Here is a 16,817-nt window from a genome sequence, read left to right as displayed (position 1 = left end):
TCCAGAGTCCTGGGATTAGAGGCATGAGCCACCCGCACAGCTTATCTAATTTTTGTAAAGTTGCCCTTCCCAAATCAAATACACAAAAGGCCCTACGTCACCAAAGAGCTTTTACAGGGAACTCACATTGGAAGACTTACTGCTGCTTCTTGGGCTACCCTGGAGGGTGACATTCAGCAAGTGGCAGGACAGCATCAGGCCCTGTTTTTCCTTCATCTAGCCAGATGACAGCTGCAGACACTATGGCCGGAGGAGCACCCCATGGAGACCAAGCCTCGATGTGGATTCATATGACTATTGCTCCAGGAAAGCAAACCCAGGCTGAGAATCTGTCAGGCCTCTTGGGGACCGGGTGGAGGTGGAAGTTACTGCTTGTGCTTAGCAAGGAAGCTATCTCAGAAGGCAGAGGCCACTGCTGGGAGCTAGACAGATGACCACTGCTGCGAGCTAGACAGATGACCACTGCTGCGAGCTAGACAGATGACCACTGCTGCGAGCTAGACAGATGACCACTGCTGCGAGCTAGACAGATGACCACTGCTGCGAGCTAGACAGATGACCACTGCTGCGAGCTAGACAGATGACCACTGCTGCGAGCTAGACAGATGACCACTGCTGGGAGCTAGACAGATGACCACTGCTGGGAGCTAGGCAGATGACCACTGCTGGGAGCTAGGCAGATGACCACTGCTGCGAGCTAGACAGATGACCACTGCTGCGAGCTAGACAGATGACCACTGCTGGGAGCTAGACAGATGACCACTGCTGGGAGCTAGACAGATGACCACTGCTGCGAGCTAGACAGATGACCACTGCTGCGAGCTAGACAGATGACCACTGCTGCGAGCTAGACAGATGACCACTGCTGCGAGCTAGACAGACGTGCTCCCTCCCTGCTCATCTCCGGCCTGCTGGGGATCTCCTCACTGGCCAGCTATTACAGGATGGACCCCATCCATAAGGAAAAAACCATGACCCCCATTCAGACAGCGCCTGACTGTCCATGCAGCACTTGCTGCCTCCTTTGATGGAAGTAGGCGGGGCAAGCTTGACTAAGATGATGGTGGTGAAGAGACCAAGGCTAGAAAAACTGCTCGGGTTACCTGCCTAGTGAGTAAGAACATATTCCACAGCCCAACCTGAACCCAGCAGACCACCCCCAGGCCTGCGCCAGGAAGGAGAAAGAGACAGCAGAGGCCGGTTCCCTCCTGGGGCAGCGCTGCTCCACTTCTATCATCAGGCTGCTTCCCAGGCTCCAGGGTGAGCCAGTTTATACCCTTTTCTCACTCCTGAAGCCTCCAGCATGCTTTCTTCCCCCTTGCACCTTCACATAAAACCTCACTTCTGTCACTGTGATGACAAAATAGAAGCCATTAGACTGGAACCCCTTTTCCTCCCACCGTCAAGCTAGAGGCCACCTTGAGCCGGGACTCATCTTCTTTCATCCCTCCTGCCCCCTCCTCCCATCAACACCAGCCCCTCCACCTGTGCTCTGGGTCCCACTTTGCTGCTGACCCCCCAACCCCACTCGCAAATCTCACTTTTTCTCCCCAAAAGGTCAATTCCTTCAGCAAACAGCCTGCTCTCGGTCTCTCACTAAAACAAAGCAGAACTCTTGTATGAACATACACCCTTCTCCAGATACTGCCCCATTTCCTCCCTCCTCTTCAAAACTTGACAAGGATTGTCTGTCTTCACTGCATCTTCACCCTGACCTCCACAGCCTGCCCCACGCCTGTCTGCATTCCGACCTTACCATTCCACTGAAACTGCTGGTTGAGGTCAGCAGCAGTCTCTGTGTTGCCCCATTCGAAGGTTATGTCTGTCTTCCTCTGACTCAACCTCTCAGCAGCTTGTGACACAGCTGATGGCCCCCTCCTTCCTGAAACACGTTCTTCCTTCAACTTTTAGTTTAAACCATATACATTCATTGGCTTGCTGCAATAACAGATTACTACAGATTTTGTGGCTTACAATGATGCAGATTTATTATTTTACAGTTCTGTAGTTTAGAAATCCAACATGGGGCTCACTGGGCTAAAATCAGAGTGTTGGCAGAGTTAGATTCTTTGCCAGAGGTTCTAAGGGCAAATCCATTTCCTTCCTCATTTGGCCTATTAGAAGAATTCAGTCCTTGTGGCTGAAGGACTGAGGTCCTGTGTCTGGGCTGGCTGTCAGCTGAGGGCCGTGCCCAGTTTCTAGAGGCCACCTGAATTTTTGGCTTCTCCATCTTGAGAGCTGGCCGTGGTGGGTCAAGCCTTCCTCGTGTTTCACATCTTCTGGGCCCTTCCATCATCACATCTCTCTGACACTCACTGCTGCCTTGTGTATTTGTAAAGAATCGGGTCGTTAGATTGGGCACACTGAGATATCCAGGATAATTTCTCCATCCCAAACTCCTTAACCTCAGTTGCATATGCAAGGTCGCTTTTGTCACCTAAGGTAACATATTCACACGTTCCTCAGATTAGGGTATGGACATTCTGGCGCCCACTGTTGGGCCTATCATGTCATCTGCTTGTTCTCTTCCTACTTCCCCAGCAACTCCTTCTCAGTCTCCTTTACTGGCTCTTAATCATCCCACAGCTCTAAATGTGAGAGGCCTTCAGTCCTCAGCCTTCAGCCCTCTTATCTCCTATACGTTTTCTGTAAGCAATCCCGTCTGATTTTGTCCCTTGAAAATACCATCTGCAGGCTGGCGTGGTGGCTCATGCCTGTAATCCCAGCACTTTGGAAGCTAAGGTGAGTGGATTGCTTGAGCTCAGGAGTTTGAGACCAGCCTGGGCAACATGGAGAAACCCTGTCTCCACTAAAAATACAAAAAATTAGGTGTGGTGGGGTGTACCTGTAGTCCCAGCTCGTCAGGAGGCTGAGGTGGGAGGATGGCTTGAGCCCAGAAGATGCCACTGCACTCCAACCTGGGTGACAGCAAGACTCTGTCTCAAATAATAATAATAATAATAAAATAAAATAAATAAATGCATCTGTGAAGCAATGCCCCAAAATTTATATTTTTAGCCCTAAATTCACTCTTGAGTTCAAAATTCGTGTATCTGACTCAATATTGCCATTGGAATAAATGACTGCCATCTTGAAGTTGACATGTCCTAACTGAAACTGTGGGTTTTCTTTACAAACTCTGTTTCTCCCTTCTGCTCCCTGCTTCCCCACACTTTCTCTTCCTTTACAAGCTCTGGCCTGAGAACAGATGAGGGTTTTTTTTTTTTTTTTTTTTCCCAGCACTCAATCTGTTAACAACTTTGAAGGCAGTTTGCTACTCAGGCCCCAAACATAGGAGTCATGCTGGAGCCCTGTTTCTTTTTCTTTCTTTCTTTCTTTCTTTTTTTTTGAGACAGAGTCTCTCTCTGTCCCCCAGGCTGGAATGCAGCGGCACGATCTCAGCTGACTCCAACCTCTGCCTCCCTAGGCTCAAGCGATTCTCCCGCCTGAGCCTCCCGAGTAGCTGGGATTACAGGTGCATGCCACCACGCCTGGCTAATTTTTGTATTTTAGTAGAAATGGGGTTTTGCCTTGTTGGCCAGGCTGGTCTCAAACTCCTGACCTCAAGCGATCTGCCCACCTCGGCCTCCCAAAGTGCCGAGATTATAGGCTCCCCTTGTCTCCATCTGGAATGATAATGCTTATTTCTTTTTTTTTTTTTTTTTGAGATGGAGTCTCGCTCAGTTGCCCAGGCTGGAGTGCAGTGGCGCGATCTCGGCTCACTGCAAGCTCTGCCTCCCAGGTTCACGCCATTCTCCTGCCTCAGCCTCCCCAGTAGCTGGGACTATAGGCGCCCACTGCCACACCCGGCTAATTTTTTGCATTTTTAGTAGAGACGGGGTTTCACTGTGTTAGCCAGGATGGTCTTGATCTCCTGACCTCGTGATCCACCTGCCTCGGCCTCCCAAAGTGCTGGGATTACAGGCTTGAGCCACCGCGCCCGGCCGATAATGCTTATTTCTTTGCTTCCTTGTTAAATATCTTCCTTCTCACCTCCCACCCTGACTCCTGCACCAAGAAGGTGAATGAAGGCAAGAATCAACATCTGTCTTTCTCACTCCTCTTAGACTGCGGGCCTAGAAACGTGCCTCCCTCGTGCATGTTTGTTGAGTGGCTTTGCAGCAAATGCCCCACATTCCCTCTATCCCACTCCCTTCTGCTCCCTGCTTCCCCACACTTTCTCTTCCTTTACAAGCTCTGGCCTGAGAACGGATGAGGTTTTTTTTTTTCCCAGCACTCAATCTGTTAACAACTTTGAAGATCCCTGACTAAAACCAAATTAATAATTACACTAATTACACTTAATTGTGAGCATTTATATCACACTTACTATTTCCGAGCACCGCTGTAAGCACCTTACTCATCCTGAATAGGCACAGTGTTCCTAAGAGTAACCAGTCATGACATGGTTATTGCTCACTGTCATCATCTCCATTCACAGAGGAGGAAAGCGAGGCACAGAGAGACTAACGTGCCCAAAGTTCCACAATAAGGAAATGGTGGCAGCAACCTCCTGAGAACCAGGCCTGAGGGGCCTCTGCCAGGGCCCCATGCTTTAGATGGCCTGCTCTGGCCCCTGTCTGGCGGTGTCCTCCCCACAGGGTAAGGAGTCCTCAGAGCCAAGGGGAAGGCTCACTTCCTGCTTGTGGACTACACTTGGGGAGCATACACTGTGGAATTCCAGCCCACACAGCCATGAGGCTACTGCCAGGGCCTCTCCCCAGGCCTGTCTTCCTTTGGGTGCACACTGCCACCTCAGTGGGCCCAAATGGTGGCTGCAGGGCAGCTCTTTATGAAAAGTGTGGACAGAACTTGAACCGGCAGTCTCACTGTCCACACGTGGCCCCTTTGAAGGTGTGACAGAGCAGGGCGTGGGAAGAGGAGGGCGAGCCATGGCTTCCCCACACTTCCTCCTTCAGACACAGAATTGTGTGGAGCCCCAGAGTTCTACATTCAAACCTGGCCTTCCAGTTCATTGAGAAGGTTTATGTGTCAAGATAGGAGGGTGGAATGTATTCTCCTTATGTCTGTTGGCTTGACTGACAGTTTTAAAGTATGTTAAATATTTAGACATGTGGTCTGTGGCCTCCTTTCATCCTCCCCGCCGGGCCCACAGATACTGGGGTGGGTCTGAGTGGCAGAGCTAGGTGTGGACCCCAGAAGCCTGGCCTGGGCTCCTCCCATGCTGCACCTGGGAAGCCTTTGTGTTCCGAGCCACGCACCTTCCCAGAGGACGCCCTGCATGGTGGCTGTCCAGTCCTGTCCCCCACTTGCTTCTCTCCTGGGAGCTCACATATTGGTCATTTCCACCATATCCAGCAAACTCCGCGATGGTCTCTCACGGGAGGCTTGCTGTCACTGGCGTCCTGAGCTGGTCACCAGTGATCCGTAGAGTGGTTCGAAGTGTATGTTTTGGGTTTGAATGCCAGTTCCACCACTTATTAACTGTGACATCAGGTAAATTATGTAACCTCTTAGCCTATTTTGTGTTCTGTTTTCAAGGATTAAATGGGAATGGCTGCACACTCCGTAAATGCTTGTTACCGTCACGGCATGCCACCATTTGCTCTGTGATCTGGGGACAATGCCCTGTGGCTCAGCCGTTTCTCCAGGAAGCTGCCTCAGGTGGATGCCAAGCACAGAGCTGGCAGGAACAGGGACTAAAATAAAGAGTCACAGAGTCCCCAGTGGGAAGTCCTAGGCCCTGGGCACAGCTGAGCTGGAAGGGATGAGGTGACCTGTTTTCCCTGCAGTGCTTAAAGTGGGATTCTTATGAGCTGCTGGGAGCCATGCGGTCCTGCAACATGGCAGGCATGCCACCACCTTAAGGACTCTCTGTGTACTTCCCTGCAAAATTCTTCTGCCTGTGACATGTGCCACCTGCCACCTTCCCCTTTGCTAATAATGATTGCACCACACACTCAGACACAAACACACATTCACAGACATGCAAATTGTTTTCGGTTCTTTTTAATGGCTAAATAGAAAGCATCCCTTGACCAAGAGTTTAGTTTGTCATATTAAGAAATGAAGGCTGCCTTTCAACTCTGAAACCTACCTGAAGCAAGTATTACAGTGGGTGGGGCTGAGAAAGAAAGCAGCAGGGATTTCTAAAGAACAAGATGTTGAGGCTCACATTCTTTTCTTTACCCTATTTGGGAAGAAGTGGGGTCTGCATTCATGTGGCAGAACTGAACCTGCACCGTCCTAACCTGGGCCCGGTGGCTCTTGGGAGGGCCTGGTCCCACTGCAGGCTGCAGACCCAGTTGGTTTTCTCGCTTCTCTGCTCCAGCACCTGGAAGTCAGGCCTGAGTCATCTGTTTTCAGCAGAGAACGAGCTTTAGATCCGAGATGTGAACCTGTTGGGCATCTGGGGATAGACGTGACAAATGGTTTCTGATCCAGCTCCACTACTTACTAGCTGATGATATTGAGCAAGTTAATTACCCTCCCAGTGCCTCAACCATCTTGTCTATTAACTATGTCTACTAACAGTATCTGGTTCACAGGGTCATTTGTGGATTAAGTCAACAAATACTTGTAAAACAAGTGACTAGCAAGAGTAAACAGTCATGTTTTTTTTTTTTTTTTTTTTTTTGAGACGGAGTCTCACTCTGTCGCCCAAGCTGGAGTGCAGTGGCCGGATCTCAGCTCACTGCAAGCTCCGCCTCCCGGGTTCACGCCATTCTCCTGCCTCAGCCTCCCGAGTAGCTGGGACTACAGGCACCCGCCACCTCGCCCGGCTAGTTTTTTGTATTTTTTAGTAGAGACAGGGTTTCACTGTGTTAGCCAGGATGGTCTCGATCTCCTGACCTTGTGATCCACCTGTCTCGGCCTCCCAAAGTGCTGGGATTACAGGCTTGAGCCACCGCGCCCGGCCCCAACAGTCATGTTCTTTATCATCACTATTAACAATGCCAAGAGACCAGGCCAGAGGCTGGGGAAATGGTGCCACCATATTTGCATTTTCAATAGCCCCCAAGTGATCCCAATGCTGGCCTGAGGAAGGTGTGTCGTGGGGACATGAACCCAGGCTGTGGGGGGTGCCTTGCAGCCCGCTAGGGGCTTGGCTTCTATTCTGAACAAACGGGGTGGCATGTAAAGATTCTAGTTTTGCCATGGAGAGTCCTTCGGGTCTTTCTAGGATGTGGTGGTCTGGCTGGCGACTGAGGGTGTCCTCTCAGAAGTGCCAAAGGAGGAGGTGGAACGTGTTCTGAGGCCTGAGGAAGATGTTCCAAGAAACAATGGGCAAATACAAACAGAGGAGTAAAGACGTCTGGAGAGGGCCTGGCTGTGGGAGCCAGACAGGCCCAGGTGAGGCCAGGTTGTGTCACTTCACAAGCTCTGTGTTCTTGAGCAAGATCCTTAACCTTTTTAACTTCAGTTCCCTCACCTGTAGAATGGGGCTGACCTCAGAAGGTGGTCGTGAGGGTTGCATACGATGACGTAAGCCAAGGGCTTCCACGAGGTAAGCTCAGCGGGCAGCCCTATCTGTTGTGAAGGTTTTTTTTGTTTTGTTTTGTTTTTTGAGACAGAGTCCTGCTTTGTCGCCTAGGCTGGAGTGCAATGGCAAGATCTCGGCTCTCTGCAACCTCCATCTCCTGGGTTCAAGCCCATTTTCCTGCCTCAGCCTCCCGAATAGCTGGTATTACAGGCACGTCCCACCACATCTGATTGATTTTTGTATTTTTAGTAGAGATGGGGTTTCACCATGTTGGCCAGGCTGGTCTCGAACTCCTGACCTCAGATGATCCACCCACCTCGGCCTCCCGAAGTGCTGGGATTACAGGTGTGAGCCACCGCACCTGGCCTGTTGTGAAGGTTTTTCTTGGGCAGTTGGAAAGGCGAACATGGCAGCCGTGAGGGTCCGCATCATCCAGGAGGGAGAGAGGTGGCGTGGAGACAGGAGCAGCCCAGGCATGAGTGGGAAGAGAGGATTTCCCGGGCCCACCATGCCTGGGTGAAATACTCGTTAAGACTTGGCTCCATTTCCGTGCTCACCAAACTTACCACTAATTATTGCTGCAGCCTCAGGGGATGGGCAAGGAGAGGGGTATGGCTGTGGAAAGAGGATGGGGCAATTGGGATTCACTCTGAGTTAGTAATGTGGCTTTCTGGCTCATTCTTCCAATTCGCATGACTTATTCTGACTTCTCCAGAACACCTGCTCATCTGTGGGAGCACGGATGTGTTCTGGTTTCTAACCCTATCAGGCTGGGGGGCAAACCCTGGTGGTGGCAAATTGTCCCAAGTAGTTAAGGCCCCTCAGTGAGGCCTCCTGACAGTGGCCAGTGGACCTTCCCCCAGCCACATGCCTCCCACCATTCAGACGCTCTTCCCTGCCAGCACAGCTGTCACTGTGGGGCTGCTGAAGAACGGACGGGAGAAATCGTTTGTTAAATGAAGCTTCAAATGTCCACGGTGTGGTCCCATCACACCTCTTCAGCCCCATCGCCCCAGACTTTGAATACAAATAGCCTGCCTTTCTGCTCCTGCTCACGCTTCCCTTCGCATGAAACACCTCCTATGCCTCCTATGGAAAGGGCTCTTTAGCACCATAGGCCACAGTTGTCTTTCCCACCACGGAAGAACCTGAATCTATACTTATTAACACATGTGTGTTTTGTTTCCACACCCTGATCTTAAGTCATGCTAGGGCAAGGACTGTCCTCCTAGGAAATTTGAAGACCTTCTGGTCAATGAGTGAGGTCAAGAAGGATGGCTTATTCCCTGGTGCTTTAGGCTGGAGAAATTGCTCCATCTGGGGGCTGTTTACATGCAGTTGTGCCCAAAGGTGGAGGGATGGAAAAGATGAGTGTTCAAGGCCCTTCTGGTCATAGTAGAACATGCGGAAGGGTGTTGGTGTGATGATGCCACAGGTCGGCAATGACTACTCAGTTACACCTTTATTTATTCATAAACTCATGATTTTGCCAAGAAAGTCAGCAGCTGAGGATACATGTATTCATTGGCAGATACTGCTGGTTGTGAAATTGACAGCTGTTTCCCCACTCTTCTTCCTTACCCAAGGAACCCACCTTCTACGTTACAGACCAGAGTTCTAGACACTTGCTCTCTGGGTCTCCCTTACGATTCGTGGTGGTCATTTTGGGCCCCATTCCTGGCCAATGACACATGAGGGGAAGTTTGCCAGGGACTCCTAAAAACTTTTTTTTTTAATTTAAAATAATTATTTTTTAAACTTTTTTGCTCTTATGAATACTTTCCTAACACATTAATTTTCTAATGTTATTTTCAAAATTGTCCATTTTTTAAAAAATTATGTGATTTCTTTTAAAGGTGTAGTTTCTTGGAATAACTTTACTCTCTGATGAAAGGAGGGAATAAGGTAATGAGAAGTCCCCTCCCTCCGTTCTCACATTGGACCTTGTGTGAGGACGGGACACTGGAGCTGCTGTGGCCACCTGGGCCAAGAGAACCAAGGAGGTGCTGACCCAAACCCTGATGCTGCAAAGCCCCTGACCAGCGCTGGCGTTGTCTGCCTCTGGAGTCCTTGTTACAAGAGAATTATAAACTCCTGTTGTTGAGACTTTGAGGCAAGTAATTTGTTTCTCACAGTCAAATGCATATTAACTTGCCTCGGGTCTTCTCAGTAATTTACTTTTCATAATGGTTATTTCACACATTGAGATCCTCAGCTTATTTATTATTTATGTATGTATTTATTTATTTTTAGAGAAGTAAAGAAACAAAAGAATGGCTACTCCATAGGCAGAGCAGCCCTTAGCTCCTTTTATAAACAAAGATGTAGAAACCGAAATGATCCTCTTTCCATTCGCTGGCCCCTCTTTGAAGAGCAAAACCCTTCAAGGGTTCAACTTCTTCACCGGAAACCAGCAAATCCTCCCATCTTCTGTTCTGGGTCTCCCCAAATCGTAAAAATCCTGCAAACACCTCTTAAACCCTCATATTATGTATAGTTTGGGAAGTAGAATTAACAAGATAATGATCTCTCAAGTCAGAAGCAGGGATAATACAGTCTTGCAGCTCCCAAGGAATTCTTTATTTTTAATTTTTTAGTTTTTTGAGGCAGGGTCTCATTCTGAGACCTCATTTGAGGCAGGCTGGAGTGCAGTGGCCTAATTGCAGCTCACTGCAGCCTTGATCTTAGCACCCACCGACCCCAGTAGCTGGGGCTACAGGGGCACACTGCCAAGTCCAGCTAATTTTTCTTTTACTTTTAGTAGAGACGAGGTCTTACTATGTTGCCCAGGATGGTCTTGAACGCCTGAGCTCAAGCAGTCCTCCCCGCTTGTCCTCTCAAAGTGCTGGGATTACAGATGTGAGCCACTACTCCCAGTCAGAATTCTTGAGTAAGTGCCTTTTCTACCCCTTTTCTCTAAGTGAAGAAGTTCAACTTTGAGACTTGCAGTAGGAATTTAAAGTTCTAATTCCATTTGGCTCATCTAATTGTTTGAATTAATTTTTTCAAAACAGTAGCAGTAGCACTGACAGACCAGTTGGGGAGGTTATTTAGATGATTATTATTTTAAAAAATATTTCCACTATATTTAAAATGGGTCATCACACATAACCTGTTTGTGTTGTGGAAACTAAGAATCCTGGAATGCATTTAGAGTTAAAAGAGTGGTTTTGAGTTTCCTGACATGCATTCTTCAGGTGAAAAGATAAGTTGCATAAAACATATTTTCATGTAGTACCCCCTTTTTTTTGTTTGAGACAGAGTCTTGCTCACTGCAACCTCTGCCTCCCAGGTTCAAGTAATTTTCCTGTCTCAGCCTCCCAAGTAGCTGGGATTATAGGGGCATGCCACCACACCTGGCTAATTTTTATATTTTTTAGTAGAGATGAGGTTTCACCCTGTTGGCCAGGCTGGTCTTGAACTCCTGACCTCAAGTGATCCACCCACTTTGGCCTCCCAGAGTGCTGGGATTACAGGCATGAGCAACCGTGCCCAGCCCATGTGGTATTCTTGTTCAAAACAGAAGCACAAGAAAATGTGATATGTACTCGCAAAAGATGCCAGTATCACAACAAAATATACTTTAATAGAAAATAGAGTCACAGGCCGGGTGCGATTGTTCACACCTATAATACCGGCACTTTGGGAGGCTGAGGCGGACAGATCTCCTGAGGTCAGGAGTTCGAGACCAGCCTGGCCACAATGATGAAACCCCATCTCTACTAAAAATACAAAATTATCCAGGCATGGTTGTGGGTGCCTGTAATCCCAGCTGCTCAGGAGGCTGAGGCAGGAGAATTGCTTGAACCGGAGGTGGAGGTTGCAGTGAGCCAAGATTGAGCCATTGTATTCCAGCCTGGGCGACAAGAGCAAAACTCCGTCAAATAATAATTATAATAATAATAATAATAATAACAGAACCAAGAGAAAGAAATCTTGGCCTCCCTAGTGTAATTCTACACAGACTGACACACGGAGGCTGCTGGTTAGTGACACAACCTGACAATTCTTTTCCCTATACTGTCTGCCTACCACCAAATGCACATCTTTTTCTTTGAATACCAAAAAGCACTAAGAATGCTTGAATTGTGTTAAATATACCACTTAAATTATGCGTGACAGCAAAGCTTTTTAATTACTTTGAGTCTAATTTATACTTGAAATAAAAAATATTTAGGTTAAAAAGCCCCAACCCAAATTTAACTTCTTAATTTCAGCAGATAATAGAATTGGAGTAGTTTTTAGGTTATAAAAGGGAGTATAATTTTATCTAAATGTAGCCGCTGCAGCACTTAGCAGAGAGGGAAATTAAGACATGTGGAATATGTCCTCTTTGGTGATGCTTTGTTATTTGGGAGAGAATATTAATTTTTATTATCAGATGATACTTGTACATAGCAAAAAAAGGTTTTTACACACACACACACACACACACACACACACACACACACACACAGCCCCATTCCTCTCATCATCATCATCCTACTTGCCAGGGCACGCATTGTTAACCATTTCATTTTAACATCTTTGTTCTGGTGCTCACCTCTGTATTAAAAAAATATATGCTGGCTGGGCATGGTGGCTCACATCTGTAATCCCAGCACTTTGGGAGGCCAAGGCAGGCGGATCATCTGAGGTCAGGAGTTCAAGGCCAGCCTGGCCAACATGGTGAAACCCTGTCTACTAAAATACAAAAATTAGCTGGGCGTGGTGTAATCCCAGCTACTCGGGAGGCTGAGGCAGGACAATTCACCTGAACCTGGGAGGTGGAGGTTGCAGTGAGCCAAGACTGGGCCACTAAACTTCAGCCTGGGCAACAGAGCAAGACTCCCTCTCAAAATAATAATAATAAATAAAATAAAAATAAAAAATATATATGCTGACTCTTGAGTCATTAGCTTCAGACTTTAGCTACTGACTTCCTGTATTACTTAAGGTTCCCCAGATAACAGAACCAGTAGGATTTGCATGTGTGTACATATACATGCATTTGTGTGTGTGTGTGCACGTGTGAATTGTCTCATGCGGTTGTGAGGGCTAGCAAGAAGCAAACTTGCAGAGCAGGCTGGCAGGCTGGAGACCCAAGAAAGAGTTGATGTGCAGCTGGAGGCTGCAGGCAGAGGCCCACCACATTCTGGAGGGGAATCTGCTTTATTCAAAGTCTACCTGTTTAACTGTTAATCTTATCTGAAAAATATCTTCAAAGAGACATCTGGACTGATATTTGACCAAATAGCTGGGTATTGTTGTCTGGCCAAGTTGATATGTAAAACTAACCGTCACGCTTCCTAATAGGGTGAACACAGACTTAGCTGATACTTCCCTTCCTCCATCTTCCCAATGTAGTGACACCGCAGTGCTTGATGTTTATATTACTGTAACTATAAATATTGCTCATTGCTGAGCCAAGAAGTGCACCATGATTGTTCCTTACTTGTATGGTGCTTTGTTTTTCCTTTAATTATTATTTTTGAGACAGTCTTGCTCTGTCACTCAGGCTGGAGTGCAGTGGCGTGATCTCGGCTCACTGCAACTTCCACCTCCTGGGCTCAAGCAATTCTCCTGTCTCAGCCTCCCGAGTAGTGGGGACTATAGGCGTGTATCACCACGGCTGGCTAATTTCTGTATGTTTTGTGGAGATGGGGTTTCACCATGTTCGCCAGGCTGGTCTCAAATCCTCATTTTTTCATTACTTGCTCTTCTTGGAACCTATTATTAAGTCTTTCCTCACCCTTTTTTCCTCATGTTGTTAAAAAATGAGTATTTGCTCCCCTCTCCTCCCTTCTTGTGGGAGACCTTCCTTCCTATTCTGGACTGGACTGCTGGCTCTCTAGACCTGCCAGACAGCAGTCATCCTGGGAATGTCCCTCACGCTTTCCCTGGGTTGGATTCCCTGCTTCTGGACCTCAAGTCTTTATGCTTCATGGTTGATGCCCTCTGAGAAAGGAAGCGTGGGGAGCAAGGGCCCTGCATTTCTGAAAATGCCCATATTCTACCTTTACACTGGATTCATAGGTTGGCTGAAATTATTTTTACTGTTTTTGACAATGTTGCTCTATTTTCTTAAGCCTCCAATGCTGCTCTTCAGAACAGGAATGACATTTTGTTCCTAACTTTTACATGTGGTGTTTTATTTTTCCTCTTCAGAAACTTTTATGATAATTTTTTTATTTTATTTTATTTTTTTTGAGACAGAGTCTCCCTCTGTCTGTCGCCCTGGCTGGAGTGCAGTGGCACAATCTTGGTTTGCTGCAACCTCTGCCTCCTGGGTTCAAGCGATTCTCCTACCTCAGCCTCCTGGGTAGCTGGGATTACAGAAGCGTACCACCATGCCCGGCTAATTTTTGCATTTTTAGTAGAGATGGGGGTTTCACCAGGTTGGTCAGGCTGGTCTCAAACTCCTGACCTCGTGATCCACCTGCCTCAGCCTCCCAAAGTGTTGGGATTACAGGCGTGAGTCACCGTGTCCAGCCAGATAATTTCTTTACCTATGGAGTTGACATTTCACAATGCTATGTCCTAATGTGGGTTTATTTTCATTTATTATGCTGGGTACTCATTAGACCATTTCCAACTGGAAAATCATATTTAAGTTCTGGAATTTTTTCTTGTATAGTTTCGTGTTTTCTCTGTTCTTTTTAGATATCCAGTTAATTTGACATTGGATTTCCTGGATGGGTTCTCTAATTTTATCTATTTTTTGTTGTTGTTTTACTTTCTAGATTTCTTCAATTTTATTTTCAGACTTTCTATTGAATTTTAAATTATGGTTGCCATACTTTTAATTTTCAAGAGCTTAACCATGTCTTCTGACTCATTAATCTCTTAGAGCATCCTAATCCTATTTCATGATGCAATATTATTTCAGCTGAGAATTTTAATTCTAGTTTTTAAACCTCTTATGAGGTTTGTCTTCTGTGCCATGCGGTTGTTTCACCAGAATCCCTCTTTTTTCTTTTTGATTTGGTCTATTTCATCGTGGTGGCTTCCCTCCGAAGTCTGGAGATGGGTGGCTATTTGTTCACTTACAGGTGATGTGCTAAAAATGTGATGAGCAACTCAGTGCGCATGGGTGGGGCTTTTTGGCTGATGGATTTCATGGGAAGGGGATCGAGGGAAGCCAGCTTTTTCTTTGGAGGCCTCTCCAAATGACAGTAACTATAGGCCTTTCCTCTGTGGCCAATTTTTCCAGAGGAGGGTCCTCCAGTCTCCTTCCTGTGGGAGAGGGTTGTGGCTAAGCCTGACTGGGTCCCTTACTCCGTCCATCCACTTTAACTTCATCCTTATCTTCAGTCTGTTGCCCGACTTCCCTGCTTCATTGTGTCTGGAGTCCTCAAGTTCAGGGCCTCTCTGGTTCAGCTTCTCCAGAGAATTACTCACCTCCTGAGAGCATTGAAGAGAGCACAGGCAGTGCCTGGATCCACTGGGAGGGGTGGTGACCTGGGTGGTCTCACTGTTCTGACCAGACTTGCCATCAACTTCTCTATTTTCTTCCCTGTTGGGAAAGGCAATCACGTGCAGCTTCCTGCTCCTGCACAATCACGTTGAGAATGGACCTGGAACACTTCCTCACTGAGATATAAGAGCACTACAGGCTGTGCGGGGCTTATCTCCATGAGCGGGAATATCTTGCCCTGTTGCAGACTCAATGTGTACTCCTTTGTTCTGCTTAAGCTCATGTGTCAATGGCCCTCATACACACCCAGCTTTCTGCCTTTCAGACCCCCTGGCGGAGGGGGAGGGTCCTTCCACTGCAGCACTAAGTGGGGCACTTGCAGTCACATTGCCTTTGTTACCTGTGGAGCAGGTCTACTGCCCTTGTAGGGCTGATGCATTGCAAGGGGCTGAACCTCCTGCACTGTCTCCTCTTGGTGTAAGTAAACACTGTGCCACCTGAGCCTGGTGTGTGTGTTGTCTGTCTTCAGTGACCTTGAGTCATGCATTGGTCTCTTCCCTGGGAGGCACGTATCTGCCTTTTGACCTTGGCTGCACAGCCTGGATACCCAGCAAACCGTGAAACAACCTCCGTGTTTCACACCTTTTACCGTGGCAGCCAGTGCCTCCAATTCCTGAGCTTTGCTGGGATTTTGTAGGGCATTAGCTGTTTCTCCTCAGTAGAGTCATGCATGCTTAACCACTGGGATATGTTCTGAGAAATGCATCGTTAGGTGACTTCATTGTTGTGGAAACATCGTAGAATGCACTTACACAAACCTAAATGGTACAGCTTGCTACACACCTACACTACATGGTGTTGTCTATTGCTTCTAGACTACAAATCTGTACAGCATGTTACTGTACTGAACACTGTAGGCAGCTGTAACACAAATGGTAAGAATTTGTGGTATCTAAACAAACTTAAATATAGAAAACAGTAAAATCACAGTATAAAAGATAGAAAATGGAATGTGTATATAGCGTACTTACCATGAATGGAGCTTGCAGGACTGGAGGCTGCTGTGGGTGAGTTGGGAGTGAATGTGAATGGCTAGGATATTATATACTTTTACACAACTGGCAGCACAGTAGGTTTGTTTACACCAGCCAGCGTCACCATAATCTCGTAATGTGCCACACTACAATGTTAGCCATGGCTATGACCTCCTTAGGTGACAGAATACTTTCAGCTCCATTATACAGAATCTTCCGGGCCCACGGCTGTACATACGGCCCATTGTTGACCACTATGTGGGGCATGACTGGCTTCCCTTCTGTAGGCACTCACCACTGTACTTCTCCCCAGTGTAGGTCTCATTGTTCTTGGCTCTGCTGTGTCAACTGCCATCCTCTTGACTGCCACTTTCATATAGTTTGATTCAAGGTTACAGGTATTTGGTCTTTTTTCCAAGAGTCTATTTGTTATTACTATTGTACTATTGTGTCCTCAGCACCAACCACAGTATCTGGCACATAGTAGGCACTCAAATAATCTGGTTTCTTTTTTCTGAGACAGATTTCACTCTGTTGCTCAGGCTGGAGTACAGTGGCATGAACACGGCTCATTGCAGCCTTGACCTCCTGGGTTTAAGCGATTCTCTCACCTCAGCCTCCCAACTAGTTGGGACCACAGGTATGTGCCACTGTGCCCCACTAATTAAAAAAAAAAAAAAGTTTTTTGGAGAGATGGGGCCTCACCATGTTGCCCAGGCTGGTCTCGAACTTCTGGGCTCAAGGAATCTTCCCACCTTGGCCTCTCAAAGTGCTGGGATTACAGGTGTGAGCCACCATGCCCAGTCTCAACTATCCATTTTATGAGAGGAAGAATTTCTTAGGACCTATTGTAATTTGGGGCCAATTTTTTTCTGAGAATTTCCGCAATGTTCATGGTTGTGGTAGGGGCTAAAGATATAGCAAGGATGGCCATCTAGGGGCA

The sequence above is a fragment of the Rhinopithecus roxellana genome, chromosome 8 (genome assembly GCF_007565055.1).
Source record: "Rhinopithecus roxellana isolate Shanxi Qingling chromosome 8, ASM756505v1, whole genome shotgun sequence".
Lineage (NCBI taxonomy): Eukaryota > Metazoa > Chordata > Mammalia > Primates > Cercopithecidae > Rhinopithecus > Rhinopithecus roxellana.
Note: the sequence above shows the minus strand (reverse complement) of the source record.